The sequence below is a fragment of the Anticarsia gemmatalis genome, chromosome Z (genome assembly GCF_050436995.1).
Source record: "Anticarsia gemmatalis isolate Benzon Research Colony breed Stoneville strain chromosome Z, ilAntGemm2 primary, whole genome shotgun sequence".
Taxonomy (NCBI): domain Eukaryota; kingdom Metazoa; phylum Arthropoda; class Insecta; order Lepidoptera; family Erebidae; genus Anticarsia; species Anticarsia gemmatalis.
This window is the reverse complement of record NC_134776.1, coordinates 18,604,412-18,627,548: the sequence shown is the minus strand read 5'-3', so window position 1 is coordinate 18,627,548 and position 23,137 is coordinate 18,604,412. Positions and strand designations below refer to the sequence as shown.

General features: G+C 33.6%; 1 protein-coding gene across 8 annotated transcripts in view; it reads right to left on the bottom strand.

Moving 5' to 3' along the window:
• Window positions 1–23,137, bottom strand: part of Mical (Molecule interacting with CasL) — an 80,605-nt gene that overhangs the window by 57,146 nt on the left and 322 nt on the right. The window contains exon 1 of one of the 8 annotated variants that reach the window (XM_076135390.1): window positions 22,921–23,031. The exons of the other annotated variants lie outside the window; for them this stretch is intronic. The gene's annotated coding sequence lies outside the window, so the exon portion shown is untranslated. Of the gene's footprint in view, window positions 1–22,920; window positions 23,032–23,137 lie in introns of those variants that run through there. 8 annotated transcript variants of the gene reach the window in all.

The window sequence follows — 23,137 nt, the reverse complement described above, 5'->3', positions numbered from 1 at the left end:
TTTTCAGTCCGAGGTTTCAATTCAAAAAAAAATATTTTCTTAGAAGATGTTTACATTTTCTTATAGAGAATATTGTGCAGTTTTCAAAACCCTCCTTTGATTTGCTGTACGATCATTATTGAATATTAAAGTCAAAAATAACTTTTTTGCTTTGATTGACGATTACTCCGTGGCAAATCGTCGTACAGGCTTTTTGAATACGGCAAATTAAAGAAGATTAAAATTTCTAAAAGAACTTTAGAACGAAAGAATCAAAAAAAAATTTTTGAAGCCCGTAGACCTTTTTTTAGGAGTCAAAAAAATTTGGAAAAAATTTTTTTTGGTAGTTTTCGTAGGATTTCTCCAGACCTGGCCATGACAAAAAAAATTCATGGTCATATCTAAAAACTAGACACTTGGAGCTACAATTTATTTTTTTTATTTTTTCTGTACGACCATTTTCCTCGGAGTTACAGCTTGTTGAAAATCACCCAAAAATTTGGATTATTTTTTTATATCCCTTAATTTTTGGGACTAGTTTATATTTCTGATAGAGATTCACTTGCCTCTGATATGGAAAGAAGGCGTGATTTTATACATGTAAATAGGTTTTTTTCATAAAACTCTGTTTAATAGATTTCGCCAAAAAAATTTACAAATATCCATTCATTCTATCTTACGTTTTAATAATAGTAGTAAAATTATTGGCACCCTCTCTACTGACGATATATCGTAAAATATAAGAAAAACTGTCAGAGTTCAACAACCTTCGATCATTAGCACAAGTCCATGATGACAGGAGAAAACCGGCACTCGTTTATTATTTCCGGGAAAAGTGTGGAAATCGATTATTTTCATATGATTCTTTATGTTATTTACTATACTATACACTATAGTTAGAAGTTCACTTTCAACATTGCGATTTTCTTTTAGTGTTATCATAATAAAGGACCTGTACCTATTTCTGAACTCCGTAGATAGGTATAACGGAACAAGGAAGATTGATTAAGTGCTTATACAACAATTAAAAATACTATAATATAACTATAAATAAAAATCCTACTAATAATATAAGTGCGAAAGTTTGTTTATGTGGATGCTTATTTATTCTTTGAAGGATTTTGATGAAACTTGGAACAACAATTTTATTTGTTGTGAAAAAAATTATATAAAATAAATAGCCGACCTCATTTTGCCGTTTCAAGCTGCAAGTACATTATTTAAAAATCTATTAGGAACAAGAACAGATAGTTGGATTAACATAGTACATCTATCACAATACTCTTATCTTAACAATCGGATGAAGCGGCCGACAAAACGACTTACATAAAGATATTTAAATACTCTTAATTTCAATTAAATTAAGCGTTAGAAAGTATCACATTCAAATTTAACTGTCGTAGTCAAATGAACGCAAGTTGGTTATTACGTAAGAGATTTAACATAATGCGAAGTATTATAATGCATTACTTAATAATTATTAATTTACTGTTAATGAGCACTGAATATTGTTATTAAAATATCTTTTTCTTTAAACTATGAAAGCGGAACGGACGTTTACAAATAAACTCATTGCAATTGTAGTTAAGATATCTGATATGTAATTGTTTATGAAAAGAAAATACTAATTATTTTTTATGCCACAAGGAGATGACGCTTAGCAGTCACATTAGTCAGCCCGTGACAACGGTCGATGTAATTCGTTCGAATCGTCGGGTAAGCAAATAAGGAATCCTAAACTTTACTTTATGATATTATGTGTACAAGTCGCGAGAGTTTAAAATCGTTATTTCTTAGATGTCAACATTATTAAACTTTTTCCAAATACAACATTTAAGCAATTCTTGGCAAGGAATGCCACGTCCCTTATTCTTATTTGGTGAGCGTGATGGGCGTGATGGGCTCAGTACCTTACCCCTTTCTCCTTGCAAGAGACCATACATAACAGTAGGACAGCGACAGATTAATAGTCAAGCCGTGTTCAGCATGTAACAGCAATGACGTAAAGCTACCGATGATCTTTAAAAACAAGTAGCATATGTAAAACATGCCAAAACTGTCATGTTTCATCTACAGATATAAACAAATAGCACTGCAAACACAAAGTATATCAACATCGGAAACAAAATGTCAAAGAATAATTCAGAAGAATCAAACTATCTTTATAATGTATAGCTGACCCGCGCAACTTCGCTTGCGTCACATAAGAGAGAATGGGTCAAAATTTTCCCCGTTTTTGTAACATTTTTCGTTGCTACTCCGCTCCTATTGGTTGTAGCGTGATGAAATATAGCCTATAACCTTCCTCGATAAATGGACTATCTAACACTGAAATAATTTTTCAAATCGGACCAGTAGTTCCTGAGATTAGCGCGTTCAAATAAACAAACAAACAAACAAACTCTTCCGCTTTATAATATTAGTATAGATCAGTAGTATTTTATACCTAGTACTAGCTGACCCGCGCAACTTCGCTTGCGTCACATAAGAGAGAATAGGTCATAATTCTCCCCGTTTTTGTAACATTTTTCGTTGCTACTCCGCTCCTAATTGCCCTAGCCTTCCTCGATAAATGGACTATCTAACACTGGAAGAATTTTTCAAATCGGACCAATAGATCCTGAGATTAGCGCGTTCAAACAAACAAACAAACAAACTCTTCAGCTTTATAATATTATAGTATATAATATAGAGTATAGATAAAACATACGTAACGTAATACTCGCAAGGTTAACCTTAACTAGTTCCACGCGTCAAATCAAAAGATTCATCTTAACTAAGTGTTCCTCTATCAATAGAGCGTGTTCCCACACTCGATGTTTGTACCTACCGCGATATCACGCTGACAACAAGATTATGATAAGACGGTAATCTGTTTCGAGTTTTTCTAGTACATATTAAAACTGTGCCGATGTATTTCTAAATGCATCATACAACAAATAAGATTATACGAAATAGTTTTAGCCGAACATGAGTAAATTGATTGTCAATTAAAACGAACTTATGCCCGGTTTCTGAGCTACATTTAGCGGTAGTTTATATATTCAATAGCGTTTTATATGAGCTTAAACGCTATTGAATGAATAAACTACCGCTAAATGTACCTCAGAAATCAGGGGTTAAAGACGCCCACCGTTTTGAATTCTCATCATTTGACCTATCACTGCAAATAAAACTCACGGCTCAATCAAGTAAAATTGTGTGTGAGTAAGAAACATAAGAAAGTAATCAGTATGAGAATCAATTCTGCACAAAATGGTAGAATAGGAATACGCATTTGAGTAATAGATTTTTAATGCTCGCTGACGTTATCCATTGCAACAAACGATCGCATAGTCATCATATTGCACGCAGAGTAATCATGAAAGACTTAAAATAATATTAATTTTACCTGAAAGCGACGAAAAGCCAATATAAGTCGCAAAGCATTAATCATTCAGAGTTATGGCCGTTTTCAATACCCAATCTATCTACTGTTTACTTACTGTAGTAAGTAAACAGTAGATAGATTGGGTATGTAGTAACGATACAATTACTAGCTTGAAAGCTACATCAATAATGGATAGCTATAACTGTCTAAATTAGTTGACGATAGATAATGACAAAAATGGCTATGATAACAATCTATCCGTAATCTTTAAAAGAACATAGAAAATGGCCGTTAAAAACATGCTTAGATACGTAAATCTCGTACCTAACAACTATACGATAGGCACGACTTGCAACGTTTATTTACGCATTATCAAGTGCAGCGACTATATTTAGCTGCCGTTCATCAGGTGTCTTCATAGACAGTCAATCATTGTGAGTATTGTGACATTATGTCACGCATTGACTCAACGTAATAAATTAACTGTTTATATTGCATTATAAACGTCTACTCCGGATGTGAGGGTCGTATTTTCTCGCTGATATTAGGTCGAAGACCTAACGTAAGATCTTATACAACTATTAATTATAGGTTTATTAGAAAGTATACTGTATGAAGGAAAAGTGAACATACATATTATTTTTATAAAAGCAAGGGCTCTTTCGTAACCGGATAGAAAACAAAAGTGACAAATCCTGATAACTACTACAACAGATATTACTTGAAAGGATTTACAAAGTATATTAACACATTACTTGCGCTCGTATTCGGTAATCTAATATTATAATTAGTGATTACTAATAGAATAAATATTAATTAGAATAAAATAATAACTTACTAATATGAGAGTATCTGTATTAGGCACAGTGCCTCGATTCTCTACTACTATCGACTATCGACAACCGAACTGTCATCGAGAAATTTTGTATGAAAATCTGATCAGCGCCTCTGACGGGTGTCGTAGGAAACATTTTGGCTGTACATTCTAAATGTCAAAATTTCGATAGTTAGCCGGTTGTCGGTAGTCGATAGTGGTAGAAAATCGAGGTACTGATATCGGTACACAAAGATATTGACATTTAAAAAGGAAGCATTTTCTTGCCGTTCCTTCTCACGAGCAACAACAACTTTTAGCTAATTAGTAAATTAAAAATATTTAACGATGTTTAACACTTCTAAAAAGTTTATGAAATAAATTATATTTTGAATTAAGTTTGTTACTCTACGGTTGAAGAGTTCAAAACGTAACCTTTACCGGAGTCACATCAAACAATTGTTTAGTAGTAATATCAAATAGTATAATTTAACAAGGAACTACAATGAGTTAATTGGTGGACATATGATAAAACTAATTGGAACAACAAGACGACAGATATTTAGAGTGACGTCACCAATGAGTCACTTCGCTGTTAGTACACAAATGCTACTCATATAAGTCATATACTCGTATGTAATTGTAGCCAAACTGTCTACACTTGACAGACGACTTTTATAAACATTTACTATTATTTGTTACGATAACTGACTTGAAAGACTTCGTCTACATATAATTTTAGGAAAAAATTATAATTATCTTTGGAAAAAGGAGTCTGTTTGAATAATAATCTGTTTGTAAGGACCAAGTGTGGTTCTCTGGTCACTGCCTGCCTTTATTGGTAGAAGGCGTGATTTTATGTGTGTAAAAACCAGTTTAGTGGTTTGACTGTGGAAGTTTGATAGCCAGACAGATAAACAGACTTTAGTATTTATAATATTTATAAGAATATATTATGGAAAAATAAGCTATAGATTCAACGTGTTATTCGATTGAAGATTTAGGATGATCATGGTAATTTGTAAGTTGAGTCCAGTAGCAATTCAACAATCCCCTGACCAGACATTGGTCTTTTCATCTGTAAAAAACTACAAGATTTCTAATCAAATCTAATTGAGAAAATCAAAAACAAAGACAATTTTACGCGAGACAATCGCAAGCATTACGTAGTAAGAACTACCTACACATATTCAAACTAAGTGTATCAATAGTGCATCAGATTGTAAGACGGAAGTGGTGTGACTCAGGACTCTTAGTGACGTCTATTTACGGAGCCACGACTCACTGCAGGTGCCCGACGAGGAAGAACATCATTATACCAGCAATGGAAACAGTGGGTGGGGTGTATCATATAAACCGAGTATTAAGATCTTACTAGATAGCCTTTTATAGTAAGCTAGGCATACTACAACAATAACTGCGTAACACGCAAAAACTACTGAACCAATTTAAGTGAATTTTTGCAGTAATATGGGTTAAACATCACTTTTCAGCCAACACTTTTAAGGGTTCCGTACTTTTAGGGTTAAACTTAAACATCAACGCTATATCTCATGAACTGCGATAGTAAAACAGTTGAAAAGTTCATAAATGATGATAGAAAATTAGAGTGAAATAAAAAAAATATGGTATTCTCTTGCAGCAAACGTGATTTTTTGGCTGTATTTTCAAATAATAGTACGGGACACTTCGTGCCCGAGTCATACGCACTTATCGTGTTTTATTTCCAAATTTCATAAGAGCGGAGGCGTCAGCTAGTTTGGAATAATTCATGTAAAATTAGAATCAAGCAAATTAAAAAAAATATAGAATACGTGTCATCTTTAGTTAATTGAGTGCCTAACATTGACAATTCGCTGAAATCGTGTAAGTAATAATTAATCGACAAGAATAAATGCCTCATAAATCTTTGAAGAAATAATCTGGTGAGATTCCTTCACACTTTATTTATTAGCGGATTGCTTCTATTATATATTGTATTCGGATTAGGCTCAATCAAGTAAAATTGTGTGTGAGTAAGAAACATAAGAAAGTAATCAGTATGAGAATCAATTCTGCACAAAATGGTAGAATAGGAATACGCATTTGAGTAATAGATTTTTAATGCTCGCTGACGTTATCCATTGCAACAAACGATCGCATAGTCATCATATTGCACGCAGAGTAATCATGAAAGACTTAAAATAATATTAATTTTACCTGAAAGCGACGAAAAGCCAATATAAGTCGCAAAGCATTAATCATTCAGAGTTATGGCCGTTTTCAATACCCAATCTATCTACTGTTTACTTACTGTAGTAAGTAAACAGTAGATAGATTGGGTATGTAGTAACGATACAATTACTAGCTTGAAAGCTACATCAATAATGGATAGCTATAACTGTCTAAATTAGTTGACGATAGATAATGACAAAAATGGCTATGATAACAATCTATCCGTAATCTTTAAAAGAACATAGAAAATGGCCGTTAAAAACATGCTTAGATACGTAAATCTCGTACCTAACAACTATACGATAGGCACGACTTGCAACGTTTATTTACGCATTATCAAGTGCAGCGACTATATTTAGCTGCCGTTCATCAGGTGTCTTCATAGACAGTCAATCATTGTGAGTATTGTGACATTATGTCACGCATTGACTCAACGTAATAAATTAACTGTTTATATTGCATTATAAACGTCTACTCCGGATGTGAGGGTCGTATTTTCTCGCTGATATTAGGTCGAAGACCTAACGTAAGATCTTATACAACTATTAATTATAGGTTTATTAGAAAGTATACTGTATGAAGGAAAAGTGAACATACATATTATTTTTATAAAAGCAAGGGCTCTTTCGTAACCGGATAGAAAACAAAAGTGACAAATCCTGATAACTACTACAACAGATATTACTTGAAAGGATTTACAAAGTATATTAACACATTACTTGCGCTCGTATTCGGTAATCTAATATTATAATTAGTGATTACTAATAGAATAAATATTAATTAGAATAAAATAATAACTTACTAATATGAGAGTATCTGTATTAGGCACAGTGCCTCGATTCTCTACTACTATCGACTATCGACAACCGAACTGTCATCGAGAAATTTTGTATGAAAATCTGATCAGCGCCTCTGACGGGTGTCGTAGGAAACATTTTGGCTGTACATTCTAAATGTCAAAATTTCGATAGTTAGCCGGTTGTCGGTAGTCGATAGTGGTAGAAAATCGAGGTACTGATATCGGTACACAAAGATATTGACATTTAAAAAGGAAGCATTTTCTTGCCGTTCCTTCTCACGAGCAACAACAACTTTTAGCTAATTAGTAAATTAAAAATATTTAACGATGTTTAACACTTCTAAAAAGTTTATGAAATAAATTATATTTTGAATTAAGTTTGTTACTCTACGGTTGAAGAGTTCAAAACGTAACCTTTACCGGAGTCACATCAAACAATTGTTTAGTAGTAATATCAAATAGTATAATTTAACAAGGAACTACAATGAGTTAATTGGTGGACATATGATAAAACTAATTGGAACAACAAGACGACAGATATTTAGAGTGACGTCACCAATGAGTCACTTCGCTGTTAGTACACAAATGCTACTCATATAAGTCATATACTCGTATGTAATTGTAGCCAAACTGTCTACACTTGACAGACGACTTTTATAAACATTTACTATTATTTGTTACGATAACTGACTTGAAAGACTTCGTCTACATATAATTTTAGGAAAAAATTATAATTATCTTTGGAAAAAGGAGTCTGTTTGAATAATAATCTGTTTGTAAGGACCAAGTGTGGTTCTCTGGTCACTGCCTGCCTTTATTGGTAGAAGGCGTGATTTTATGTGTGTAAAAACCAGTTTAGTGGTTTGACTGTGGAAGTTTGATAGCCAGACAGATAAACAGACTTTAGTATTTATAATATTTATAAGAATATATTATGGAAAAATAAGCTATAGATTCAACGTGTTATTCGATTGAAGATTTAGGATGATCATGGTAATTTGTAAGTTGAGTCCAGTAGCAATTCAACAATCCCCTGACCAGACATTGGTCTTTTCATCTGTAAAAAACTACAAGATTTCTAATCAAATCTAATTGAGAAAATCAAAAACAAAGACAATTTTACGCGAGACAATCGCAAGCATTACGTAGTAAGAACTACCTACACATATTCAAACTAAGTGTATCAATAGTGCATCAGATTGTAAGACGGAAGTGGTGTGACTCAGGACTCTTAGTGACGTCTATTTACGGAGCCACGACTCACTGCAGGTGCCCGACGAGGAAGAACATCATTATACCAGCAATGGAAACAGTGGGTGGGGTGTATCATATAAACCGAGTATTAAGATCTTACTAGATAGCCTTTTATAGTAAGCTAGGCATACTACAACAATAACTGCGTAACACGCAAAAACTACTGAACCAATTTAAGTGAATTTTTGCAGTAATATGGGTTAAACATCACTTTTCAGCCAACACTTTTAAGGGTTCCGTACTTTTAGGGTTAAACTTAAACATCAACGCTATATCTCATGAACTGCGATAGTAAAACAGTTGAAAAGTTCATAAATGATGATAGAAAATTAGAGTGAAATAAAAAAAATATGGTATTCTCTTGCAGCAAACGTGATTTTTTGGCTGTATTTTCAAATAATAGTACGGGACACTTCGTGCCCGAGTCATACGCACTTATCGTGTTTTATTTCCAAATTTCATAAGAGCGGAGGCGTCAGCTAGTTTGGAATAATTCATGTAAAATTAGAATCAAGCAAATTAAAAAAAATATAGAATACGTGTCATCTTTAGTTAATTGAGTGCCTAACATTGACAATTCGCTGAAATCGTGTAAGTAATAATTAATCGACAAGAATAAATGCCTCATAAATCTTTGAAGAAATAATCTGGTGAGATTCCTTCACACTTTATTTATTAGCGGATTGCTTCTATTATATATTGTATTCGGATTAGGCATAACGTGATAAGATTTATGACAAAATTTGTCTTTAGAACACACTTACATATATAATATCACGCAAATTATACCCTAAAGTTTGAGCAGAGGTATATGAAATATACCCGTGTTTAGCCATTAAAACATTAGATTGATAAATTATATAAAGCCTGTAAATTGTATAAGTACCATTATTTAATACCAAATATATTATAAAAATACATTATTACCAATCCGCGAATAACACTATAAATAAAAACACATAAGACAGTAGGAAAAAGTCTTCGTATTATAAAATTGATGAGCTGAACACCGCGCTATAACATATTCATCGCTTAGAAAGTGTTGTATAGTTTTTATCGGTTTGCACGGCGAAAGATGGGAGCGTTTTTCAGTCATTATTCACGTTTATATTTCAGTAGCTAATTGGATTAGTGCGGAAACATACGAAACTGTTCGTGTGAGCGTTCCTGAATGATTCAATAATTTACTATTTTTATAAGTTTTCTGGAAACTGTGATTAGTATTCGGTTTTCGTTCGTAAACTAAATGTCTCAGTTTTCGGCATCGTCATTAATAAGATTATTTTATATCTTGAAGTACACACATAGACCACAGACGGCTGTCGTCCCATCTTAAAGTACTTCCAAATTTTGAAGTTCAGTATAAATTACTATGACTCAATCAGATGATAAAAGAAAGAATTGCGGTCGCACAACATTCGTATTAGCAGCTAGTACAATAAGTCACTCGCTATTTAAATCTAAGGAAACAGTGTTGATGATTTGTAAGCGTTGGCTCAGAGTGCAAAGTATGACACATTTTTTATACATGTACTTGTATAACATATCACTTAAATCATAATCTAAATAAATACAAATCGTATTAAAAACAACATATAAAAATTATATAGGAAACAAACAATATTATTGTGGAGTTTATTTATAAATATCCGCGTTTGAGTGTCTTAAAATAGAGTTTTGGCGCATACGACGCGGCTCGGCTGATTCACGAGGCTCGCATCAACACCAATCCGTTGCTTTTGATCTACTTTGATATAATTAAAGAAAATCTACTGGAAACACCGGAATTTGAGTTTATGGGTAAATAATAAGGTAAACTATTTATGTGTACGGGTGTGTGTGCTGTATTTGTACGGGTTATTTTTGGAGATTGGTGTGAAGAGTTTAAACGATAATGTACAATTTAGCCAAACACTGTTTATGTTCTACTCTTATATTAATACTCATAAGTAAAGACAACAAATGAAACCCGTATTCATAATCAGGAACATATTTTCAAGAACTCTGAAATATTTTCTTAGATTTTTTTTCTCATCTAAGGATATGATATCACGTCCAATCTTTTGACATCACGTTACCAAAGCGTATATAAAGATGAATATTATATCAAGCCGAATCTATACTAATATTATAAGCTGAAGAGTTTGTTTGTTTGTTTGAACGCGCTAATCTCAGGAACTACTGGTCCGATTGTTAGATAGTCCATTTATCTAGAAAGGCTATATATAAACTATATATCATCACGCTACGACCAATAGGAGCAGAGTAGCAATAAAAAAATGTGACAAAGGGGAAAATTTTGAACCATTCTATCTTATGTGACGCAAGCGCAGTTGCGCGGGTCAGCTAGTAAATTCATAAAACAATATGAATTGGTAAATAATATTTTGGAATGAGTAGCAACAAAATATTTTCCCCAACAGAAAGCTAAAAATTGCCAGACGGACCCTTCATACCTTAAATTGCACGTGGCAACTTGTATATTGTGTAACAAAATATGATATGTCCTAATCTCCTGTCAGTTTTAATTGCCCCGGATCATGACCCTCGTCATTGAGGCGGATTATACGCCTATTAGACCGACTTAAGAAATAACAACGTACAAAATATTATAAAGGTACCAATTATTAAGTATTATCCCTATTTGAATCAATTAGGGAGAATTTTATAATACTTGAGTAAAGCCGTTGAAGATATAAGTATGCCACCAAAAACATTCTGTAAAAACCTCAAGTCTCGCCGTAAAAAGTGGTGAGATCTAAGTAATACCAAGTCGATTAATCTATTTAGTCTCTACTTAAAGGACCTTCTGTCTTAAGTTATTACGTATGTTATTATCATGCCAATAAAAAAAAAATACCTCTAAAACAAATAGACCGACCTGGCCATCGCATGATTTAATTATTAGTATGTATCACACTACACAGCACGACGAGAAGTTAATGCTCCTGAAATGTTAATGGCGAATTTGTGTTTTCTTGCGATGACCAAGTCGATCTATTTGTTTTAAAGGTATTTTTTTTTAATTGGCATGATAATAACATACGTAATAACTTAAGACAGAAGGTCCTTTAAGTAGAGACTAAATAGATTAATCGACTTGGTATTACTTAGATCTCACCACTTTTTACGGCGAGACTTGAGGTTTTTACAGAATGTTTTTGGTGGCATCTCACTTCTTTTTGTAGAGCGAACACAAGTCCAATTTGTATGGAAAGACGTTTTTTTTTCATAATTCAACATATTTTCCTATGGGTATGTTGTTCAGTTTCATGGGCTAAACACCCTTACCCACCCTATATAGTTATGCCTCATATAGTAGGTACCTATTTACACCTATTTATTTTATTTTCTACAGTAATAATAAATCATTAACTGCAAATGTAACCTTGTAATCTTATACATTTATATGGGATTACAAAGTTATTGTTGCAGTTGGTGTATTTAGAAAACTGGACCGAAATTAGAAAATATTAAATTTTTCCCATGATTAAGACACTAAACCCTATTTGTATTCTAAATTTGAAGCTTCTAAGTCTGCTAGAAGTACCTTAGACTTTTGATGATCGGTGAGTCAGTGAGTCAGTGAATCAGTGAGTGACAAAATTCAAAATTTTAACAAGTTGTCATTCTTAAACTACTGGTTCAAATTGACTGAAATTTTAAATATACCGTGTTTATACAATGACTAATTAGTTGCTGAAAATCCAGGCTTCTTGTTTTATCCACAACGAAATTATAGGGGTGTCAAAAATAGCCCGAATTGCTTCGAGAAAAGGATGGTACGGCCGTGCCGCTTTTTTTTTGCTCGACTTGCGGGGGCACTTCCGTGCCCCCAGATGTTTTTTGATCTTCAGTATTTTTTGCGACTCAATTGGGCTCATTTTTGCTACTTATGTGAAGAGGGAATTGAGAGCTTTGTTATGATTTTTTTGACGAAGTGTAACAAAATATACTTCTCTAAGTATTTATCTCATGACTTCTTTGTTTGTTTTACAGACACAGAGTACAATACATATTAGTACAATCCGTGGTGATCATTATACACACCACGTCACGGGCATAGTCAAATAATGGCAGTAAGGTTCAGAGTTAAATTCTACATGCTACATAACATGCTTTATAAACTCCTTACTAGAATAAGTGTCAGTATTAGATATGTCTTGTTGTATTTATTCCCATGGAAAATTTTAACGCATCAATCCCAAACAAATCTTACCTGAACAGTTCCAAACATATTAAAAGGAATTATCCAATTTGGTTTAGTTGTTCAAAAGTTATGGGCTTAGATTTCGGTGTTTTTTTTTACACACTTACATAGATAATAGATATAATAGGTACTTATTTTTTAGTGGAGTCCCGCGAGTAAGTCTCAATCACCTACCCGTACATTTTCTCATTACGCAACGCTCTCTCGTGTTATGTACTAAGAAGTTATTAATTAATCAGCGTTGCGAAACTTCCTAGCGTGGTGCATATCGATACTTTATTAATCTGTTATGCAGGAAACATCGACGTCAACGTTTTTCTAAAGAAAATAATGGACAATTTAATTATGATATACGTGATTATACCCTGTAATTATTATACAGTTTGAAAAGACTATCAACTACTAGATATGAAGAGTTTAGTTAGAAGATACATGGACAATTTTTACTATCAATTGTTTAATCCCGTTTCAGGACTAGGGTCCTAGAATAATGGAGATTCGCAATTATATTCTACTACTATTAACACGATTTCTGAGGATGTACGACTGTTTGGTCTTTGGTTAAAAAAGATCGACATTTTAATTCTGATACACACTAAAAAGATAAACAGATACATAACCCGAAGAGGCCAAGTCAAAGTAAAAAGCAGAAATCGCGACCGAGCTCGTTTTTTAATGCGCTAAAAGGTTTCGTGTACAAGTAAACAGCTAAGAATAGTTCGAGGTTTCGATACATACCTAAAAGGAAATTTAGTTCTCTAGGTCACGAGACACAAAGATACAAGTGTGCGACGGTACGTGCCGCTAAAGCCCAAGGGCAGAGAGAGTCGTATCATACACAATTAGAATATAAATGTACTTCCGTGCTTTAACACTTTCTTTGGCAAACGAACTAGTTCATATTCTTACTGCATACGTAACCTTTGGGGATAGAAACTATAGCGGATGGAACGAAAGATGCGGTGAATGGCTTATGATAATTATTGATTTATGTTATAATATAAATAATATTATAAAAGAACGGATCTTAGTTATTCTTATTAAGTTACCTTATTTTTAAATCCAATCTCATATCAGTAAGACTCGCGCTTGGGCTAAGTGATAGACTTAAAAGCCGATCTATCACTCCTAATTAACATTACCCGTGCCTAGCAGTAGGACATTTTAACCTATCCCTGAACGTTCCTGTAACTATATGAGAGCCGACGAATCCTATGTAAGAATACGTTTTTGCATCAAAAAGAAACAATTAACTTACTAATTGTTCTACTGCCTACAATTTTTGTAAACAAAATTAACCTCTTTAGAAAATTGACAGCATAAAGTTATAAAAACAATAAAACATAACTAATTATTGTTATAAAACAACATCTAAGTTCACACGGTTATCAATGATACACGAACAAAGAATGCGTTCACACCGCGTGGACGAGGAAGGCAGATAATGTCCGTATGCGTATAATAAACTCTATGTGTAATAAACGAGCTTCATGGCTTCAATAGTCGCTTTCATGAGTTCCTTATTTCTAACTACCCAAATTACAAAGATATATTGTAACCGTATTAACTGCACGTTTGGCGCAGTGGTTAACGTAGTTACTTCGCCGCAGTAACGAAAATGGTTCGAATACCACCCCGGCACAAATATTTGTGTGATGAGCACGAGTATCTGTTCCGAGCATGATTGTCTATTTATCTATATAAGTATGTATCTGGAAGTATATTTAAATATGTTTTTCAGTTATTTGGTTGCCCTAGTACAAGCTCTGCTTAGTTTGTAATCAAATGACCGTATGTGAGATGTTTAATAATATTTATTATAATTATTCAGACATCTATAAAATATTTGATACAATTCAGGTTCGCGATCGAATTGTGTGTGAATTGGGCATGAGTCAATTGAGAATGTGCGTTGGTCAATTGCTGAGACAATTTCATTGGAGATTCTAGTATGTCAATCGAATTAATAATTGAAGATGGGCGGTTAGATGACTGATCACAAAACACAAGATTTAAGCATACATTTTACATTACATACATTGATTTGTTAATAAAATGGTGTGTATCTTTGCAGTAGAAACGACGGACGCAAAGTACAAACCGAAACAACTATCTGGGGATCCCACAAACATTTGCTCGATGTGGGAATCAAACCCACGACCTCCCGACACACTGTGGCGTGGCGACCACCTTAATTACAGCGCCATGGAGGCCATCAAATGAAGTTTCACAAAACGGAAAGTTTGTATGTTTTACGACTTATTTTCTATTTCGTTTAGAAATGTTTCTGTGACACGTGTGGTGGAACGGCCATAAAATGACGGTTATAACTTTGTATAGAACTAAGGCACCACTTATCATGCAAGTCTTAAAAGTCACATTGCATATTGGAGCGAAGTAGACGGTAATTTGCATACATCATAACGTGGCTATTAACCGCATTGTAAATTAATTACCGATTAAAAACAATACACGTGAGTTTCCAGGTTTTATTGTTTATTCTATAGTGATAAGAGTGGGTATAAAAAGAGGATTTCTGAATGAAATAAACATATAACCTCAATATTTTTTTGTATTTTGTAGGTGAGTTATATCTTTTTGTGGAACATATCTATGAAATACCTCTCAAACTTCTAATGCTCGGTTTCTGAGTACATTTAGCAGTAGTTTATCTATTCAAAAGCGTTTTTTATACGAGTTTAATCGCTATTGAATAGAAAAACTGCTGTTAAAGTCTAATCCCATTAAAGAATAACTTTGTACTCAATGGGAAAAATACATAATTGTGTTTAACCTGTCCACCGGTCGCGAGAATAACCACTTCCTTTTATACACACATTACCCTTTAGGGCTGAGTAACTTATTCATATTCTCTTAGGATTAAATACTTTACATTCCTATGGTACACATGACTAGATTACTCTTTATGTCGATCTAACATGAATCAGTACGAGATAATTTATGATTTGCTATTTAGTTATTCCATTGTTTATGGCAATATCATCAGATTCTAACCGACTTCAAAAAATAGAGGAGGTTCTCAATTCGACTGTATTTTTTTTTTAATTCAGCTAACTGTTAATTACTAGCAGAAATACTTTTTCTTAGATCATTCAATTCTATTTTTGAAGACAGTAAAACGACTTATGTAATAAATCAAATATAATTTTTGGGGATAAAATGATCGACGGGGTTGATGGATCAAGGACGATTAAAGTTAAAGGGACCAGAACTGCTTAGACTACATTTACATAGGGTACAATAGTTTCTATTTCATTAAAACATATTTGCGAGAACAAACAAATTAAGGCCGGGATTATTAAAGTTAGATACTCGACGATACAAGATTTCTACGACGAGTTTTGCCTTACTTTATTCATCCACAATAGAAATACAAGCGACACTTCTTCTTCTTGTCGTATGGTTAGTGGTCAACCTAGTGTCAAAGTTGTTCAAGCCGCCCGAAGGCCTTTGACGTGGCTTAACGACTGTTATCTTAATTGACAACAACCGGGACCGACTTTTTACGTGCCCTCCGAAGCACGGAGACGCCCTGTTGAAATACCACTATGCGGTCACCCATCTATGGAATGACCGCGCCTAGGTTTGCTTTACCCACAGATCGTTTACCGACCGGTGAGCGCAACTGGCTACGGGCGCCTTTCCTTAGCGACACTTATAATCGATGTTAATACATAAAAGGATTCGTGACTATATCATAAATATATCAATTACCAAGCGAGCAATAATTATTATGGACACAATCGCCATATAAAGAAGGGAAGCATAAAGTACTCAATGTACAAAGAGCTAATTCCTTACTCACCTACGCCTACGATACGACAAGATAATCAGTGTTACCAACTTAAGGGTATTATACCTTGAGATTTAGGGTTAAAATAAGTGTATTGGATATTTTCGATATTATGAGGTTGTTCTTACTGTGCTTATCTATTTTGATAAATAGATATTTGTTTTTATCATAATAATATTGTTTAAGCAAATTACAGACAACCCGAATAAGCTACTACTGCCTTCCAACAGTAGGTGTTTCGCTGAGAGTTTCAAGCGGTTATTATGTATTTTCAAAGATTGTTTCATATTAGGGTATTAGGGCTGAGAGAAGTAGGCGTTTTTTTATTTCCTATAGGGGTAAATACTTCTGGAAGTGGCCATCCCTGAAGAGTGTTATTCTTAGTCACTTCCGTGTAAACATGCATAAATCTAATAACAGTGAGATCTAAACGCGGTATTTTCACTGGTAAAGTGTAGGCGCGGCACCCAAGGCCGATAGTGTATACATAGGCCCGATTTCGAGGTCACACTGCCGCGATTTCACGGTTTTCAGCCGATAGAATGTTATGTGCTATCAAAGAACCAATTCACATGAATAGTGTTTAGACTACAATGTCAAGAACAAATTCTAGTTCCATCGGCAATAGATTTCCTACTATACTATCCTACTAATGTTATAAATACAAAAGTTTATAAGTATGGCTGGATGGATTGATGAATGTATGTTTATAACTCATTCACGAAAAATCTTCTGAACGGATTCTAAACTAGAAAAACATATAAGATACTTTTTACCCCGGGAAATATTGTCACGCGGACGAAGTCGCAGGTGGAAGCTAGTTTTTTGAGAAATTGTCTATGTCTACATAATCTATCACCTTGCAAATGTGTGTCGAAATACGGTAAAAGGGTTACAAGTAACAAGCGGTTTCTTCGTAAAGACCACTATGGAAGCCTTATTTGGCCACCCCGCGGCAAAATATCGAGAATCTCGTCGGCAAAACAATTAGCATTACACAATACACTAACAAGATAAACTCATTCGTATTTGAAACCTAAAACGGTAGAACGAATGTAAGTAAATACTTCAAACCGTTCTCGTGTTTCACAAATACATTGCTGCATGTTGCTAACAAAAAGTGACACTATTTCAGTCAAAGATAGCAAAACAAATGAATTTCTATGCCGAAGGGTTAATTATGGCACACGATTTCTTAACGACTGACTCCAGTGTGAATGTAGGACAGAATTACTTCATTGTTATTCCGTGATAATGTTTTATAACTCCTAAATGAAGTTGTATAATATACTTCATTAAGACTTTTTTTTCTTGCATAGCTAAACATTAAGTGAGATATTTCATTATGTTATTTGCCTTTTGAGTACAGCGTGAATTAGTACAGTATTACTACAATTACAGGCTCGCTTCATTTGATGCTTAAATGGTATGGAATGGTATGGAAAGGTACAAATGATACCTTAATGCAAAATATTAAGTATGTTGGCTCATTGCTTGGTTTATCTTTCAAATGCGTGATCACAGTGCGGTATACGTTTAAGGGGTTTAAAGGTTTAAGGCTTGACTGATTAGATTAAATCATTCTTTAGAATAACATGCACTTGAACTACCCGAAATACGTGTTTCCTTCATTTATTCATCAAGGTAGTACGAACGGATAAGTTAAAACCGTAGAGTGATTGTCAAAGATTTGTGTACTAAATATTCGTACACAAACGAACCTGCGTTGGAACGTATTCTTGTATCAGCGCGGTGTAGTAATAATGAAAATATGCATCGGCCTCTGGCACGCAAAAACACACGCTGTCGAAATACACAGCACACCTACAATACGCCTATCGAAGCCATCTAGTCATAGATACGTATCGATCGGAAATAGATCAGTTCTTTGGCAATCCCGCTCAGTGAACCAAACTGAAAGAATCGACAGGACACATTATTATACATCTACTAGCTGACCAAATAGCTGAAATTTAAAAAGGATACTGTCACTTAGTGGTATGAAAAATAGATGTTAACCTATTCTTAGACCTACTCAATTATGCTCACAAAGTTTCATGAGAATCGGTCAAGGCGTTTCGGAGGAGTACGGTAATTAACATTGTGACGTGGAAATTTTATAATTATATAAAATTATCCTACTAATATTATAAATGTGAAATGTTGTGAGAATGGATGGATGTATGAATGTATGTTAGTCTTTAGAATGATTTGGGACAGAGACGCGAACAGTAACTAGTACTATTTAAATTTGCTGATCAAGCTAGCGTTGATCTAATAAATCTCGACGTCTTCAGCAATCATCGTCGTCTTTCAGCAACACAGGCACTGTCTATACATAAAAACCTCCCTCGAGCATTAATTCGTCTTTCAGTATCAACCGCATAACAATCCTTTTAGTATATTTGAGTTAATCGCGAACTTCACTGTGCGTGACCAAGCTATTGCTCTAATTAATTTAACTTAATTGTTTTTGGTGAAGTATTAACTGTACATTGAAAGATACCTACGCTTACAACATGATTTTCGACGCCCCTGCAACTATTTCTAGGACAATAAATAGACTACCTTAGTAAGGAACAGTATTATAGTGTAGAAGTAGTATTCAATACTTTCGATATTCGGTAAACGACTATAGGTTATGCCCCGTATTATTTGGATAACATTAATAATGGCGAAACGTGGATTTGTTTCATACACCTCTGCCTACACTTTCGGGTATAACAGGCGAGATTTTATTAATATATGGAGTATATTAATCTATACTATATTATAAAGCTGAAGAGTTTGTTTGTTTGTTTGTTTGAACGCGCTGATCTCAGTAACTACTGGTCCGATTTGAAAAATTCTTTCAGTGTTAGATAGTCCATTTATCGAGGAAGGTTATAGGCTATTTATCATCACGCTACTACCAATAGGAGCAGAGTACCAGTGAAATTATTACAAAAACGGGGAAATTTTTGACCCATTCTCTCTTATGTGACGCAAGCGAAGTTGCGCGGGTCAGCTAGTATGGAGTATATTAATATACGATATGCAGAGATCCTCGCTTCTTACAACAAAATAGCTTAAAAAAAAGCTATAAATATATTCTAACTAATAGGTTAATTCGATGAACACTTCTTTACTGAACAAAACAAAGTAGGTAAGTAGTAGTGTGTACACACCTTCATGTTCCAACATTTTATTTGTTTGTCACGCTCCACGTGATTGAGGTGAAACCTGTCGGATAGGCGAGGTCTTGATTATTTAAATTTCCATATGCTCCCACTGTATTCTACTTATCGAAGGACAAAGGCATTCAATATCTAGTAAATTATGTACAGAAAGAGAATGAGAGATATATCTTTTCTATTTTATAAGAGTTTTGAAAGATCCCCAATACATTATGGATCAAAATGTAAAAGTTTCATGGCAGCCAAAAAGCTAGTATGTTTTTTAGAACACGCTTATCTTAATAACTACTAGTCCGGTGTTAGTAACCCAAGTATTAGCAAAATACATCGAGCATTTCTTCCTACAAGTTCATGCGAGCGTAGCCGCGGGGATTAGCTAAGTAATAATCGTAATAACCACGTCACAAAGCTCTAGGCTATCACGAATTTCAATAAACGACTATTTTAAAGTCACTATGCTGTACATTGTTTTCTCTTTTAGAATATAGTTATTAACACGTTACGTCAAAGCAGCAATGTACTGAATAGTGACCATCAATTTGTCGTACATTCGTTGTCAACTGAGATGCGTGATAATCCCGCTCGTCGATAGTACATGTTTATATGAAATATTTCTATTTAATACCCATTTTGTATGACGAGTACTTAAACGACTAATCTAAATATGAGTCAACTATTCAAGAGCAGTAAAAGCGTCATTAAATCTAATTTATTTGACAGCGTGTACTCAATTTGGTGTAATAAACTGTTGGAAAATTAAGACGTATATATGATTGGTACGAGCGATATAACTAGGGGAGGTTCTTTGAATTGAAACAATGTAGAATTACTTATGCTAACATGAACAATAAGAGACTTGACCAAATATTTGGCAGTGATAAAAAAAACAAACTACGACATTTTGGGCCGAAATCAATACCGTTTTATGAAGATGGATGTTTATATCAATAATAAATTATTATTTAGTTCCGACAATTTGGCATTTGACATAAAACAAAGTAGTTAATGACTACACATAAACATACACACTTGCTTTGCGTAGCTGCAAAGTTTAAAGATACTTAGTAAAAGCTAAAAACCTCTGTATGTTCCTCACAAAACTAATATCGTATCGTAACCTATCATATTATTATAGTCTTTCGTTTACGACGATAACACTGACTGCTATTCACGTTCATCAAAATACTGATACTCAAAATACAGCAAGTACAACGAACTTTGTCAAAATATACCTAACAATAGCGAAAATCTCAAAAATACGGTATTTTGTGTACAGCGGCAGCGGACGGTGTATGAGAAACAGTTGGCAGGTAGCCAACCCTCGCGATATTGAGAGCGCGGTGTACACCTCTAGATGCAAAACAACATAAGTATAATTAAGAAATGTTATCAATGCGTTCTCGCATTACCAACAACGCGATTTCCTACACTCGGTACTACCGAGTACCGAGCATTATTTGACTGGGTGTCGCTATCGACAACTGTCGAGTTATCAACAAATTTTGTATGAAAACCTGATTATCACCCCAGATACATTTTATTTTGTAAGGATATTCAAATGTCAAACTCTCGACAATCGAGTCGAATCGAATCGCCTCTCAACTAACGATATGAAAAGGCGACTTATTGCGGTATATTAATCACAAAACTGCAGTTGACATGGCTGATTTTACACAAAAAAATGTATTGCATAATAATACAATATCATTGATTAATTTTTACTATACAGTTGATGCACGCGAATTAAAGAAACCTGAAGAGAATTGGTAACTAAATTTCTCTAATTGCCAATTGACTTTTTATTTTTATAACTTAAATGTTAGTAAAATTATTACAATTATTAACCTATACAATACTTAAGGCGCAAAATCATCATGTTTTCATAATATCACCCAAACTCTATTGGATAATAAAGTTTAATTGTTCCAAAAACTCATTCACCCAATGTTATTCAAACAGAATTATAGTAAACATGTTAAAAGTGCAGAAAAACAAACAAACACTACAGTTTAGAAGTGTTTACAAATAAAACTGGACTATATTACCTTTATCCTCAATGGAAATAATTGTAAATGCAACTTTGAAAAGGACATAAGTCATATGTCTTTGCAAGGAGATATGAGACCTTTTTAAAATTGTGTGATTAAATATCCTGTTTTTAAAAAATCCTGTACCATAACTTTTTAGTACCAGTTTATAATATTCAAGTAAAGACTATGATACTTTTTGACACAAAAGTATTATATTATTCTCATAATTACTAGTAATTACGTTATGTATCTTCATCTATTTCATTCTAAATGATATCATTAATGTAACTACTTCAACTGCTAATGAAGAGAACTTTCTAAAACATGTATATTTCTGTATTAAGAAAAACGCAATACATCAATTTCATATCATAATATAACGTAATTTATTTAATTAACAACGTGGAACAAAAGAAGCTTATTTACTTGATACTTTTGGTAATCCCAAATAAGTGTGTGTGTAGTCTTTTCGAAATGTTAAACAAATCAGATGTGAAAGGGTTGCACCCTACCTGTATTGTGTAGGTATATATTCACGGACATGAGCTTATTACTTGCAAAATGACCCCTCATTTACAACGGTCAAAGTTTTATTGTGAGTACTCAAATTTCTCATGAGAACAGAAATAATAATGTTTATATGTGAAAATTACTATGTTACTAGTTAGATTGTTTTAGAAATGCACCTACATAGCCGCAAACTATTGAAAATAGTTTGCTTATATTTGTCTTTAATATATCATTAAAATTTGTGTGAACAAAGTCAAAATAAATGTGTTTTTAACTATTCACATCATAAACAAAGTGTCTAGGCAGAATGAACACTGAGCCTTTGAAGGTAGAACCACACATTGTTAAATACTTATATTATAGTTTTAATTGTCTATGACAACACAGATCTAACATACTGGCTGAAAGCCTCAATAAATATAGTATGACAAATAAATCAAGTAATAAAACTTTGACATTCACTGTAGATCACTGTGTACAAACTGTTTCACCTATTCATTTGTTGCACCAACTTGTCAGCCATAATCAAAACTTTTGACAGTCTAATTAAGTTTATGAAACATTTAACAATGCATGCAATACTTTAGAACAACAGCTATATGCTTTGTTATTTTTTTGAACTATCTTAGCGTCTTAATAGAGCGTTATTTCATTATTTAGTAACAATTATTCACTCATTACGAGTTCGGCCAATATAAACTTAACTCAACCAACTTGATATTCGAAACACAAAAAATGAATAACACTTACCTAAACAAACGTTTTGTGAGACGAAATAATCATTTAGTATCTAAATACGTATTCAGGACAACCGAAACGCAACAGAAAGTAGTACACTGTCGGGTGAACGTACGCACAGAGTAAAATTAGAAAAATGAAATACGTACTTAAGCCGCATAAGCTAACACATTTGACAGAATAATCAAGACCTCCCGCCCACATCTATAAGATAATGAAAACATCCTTA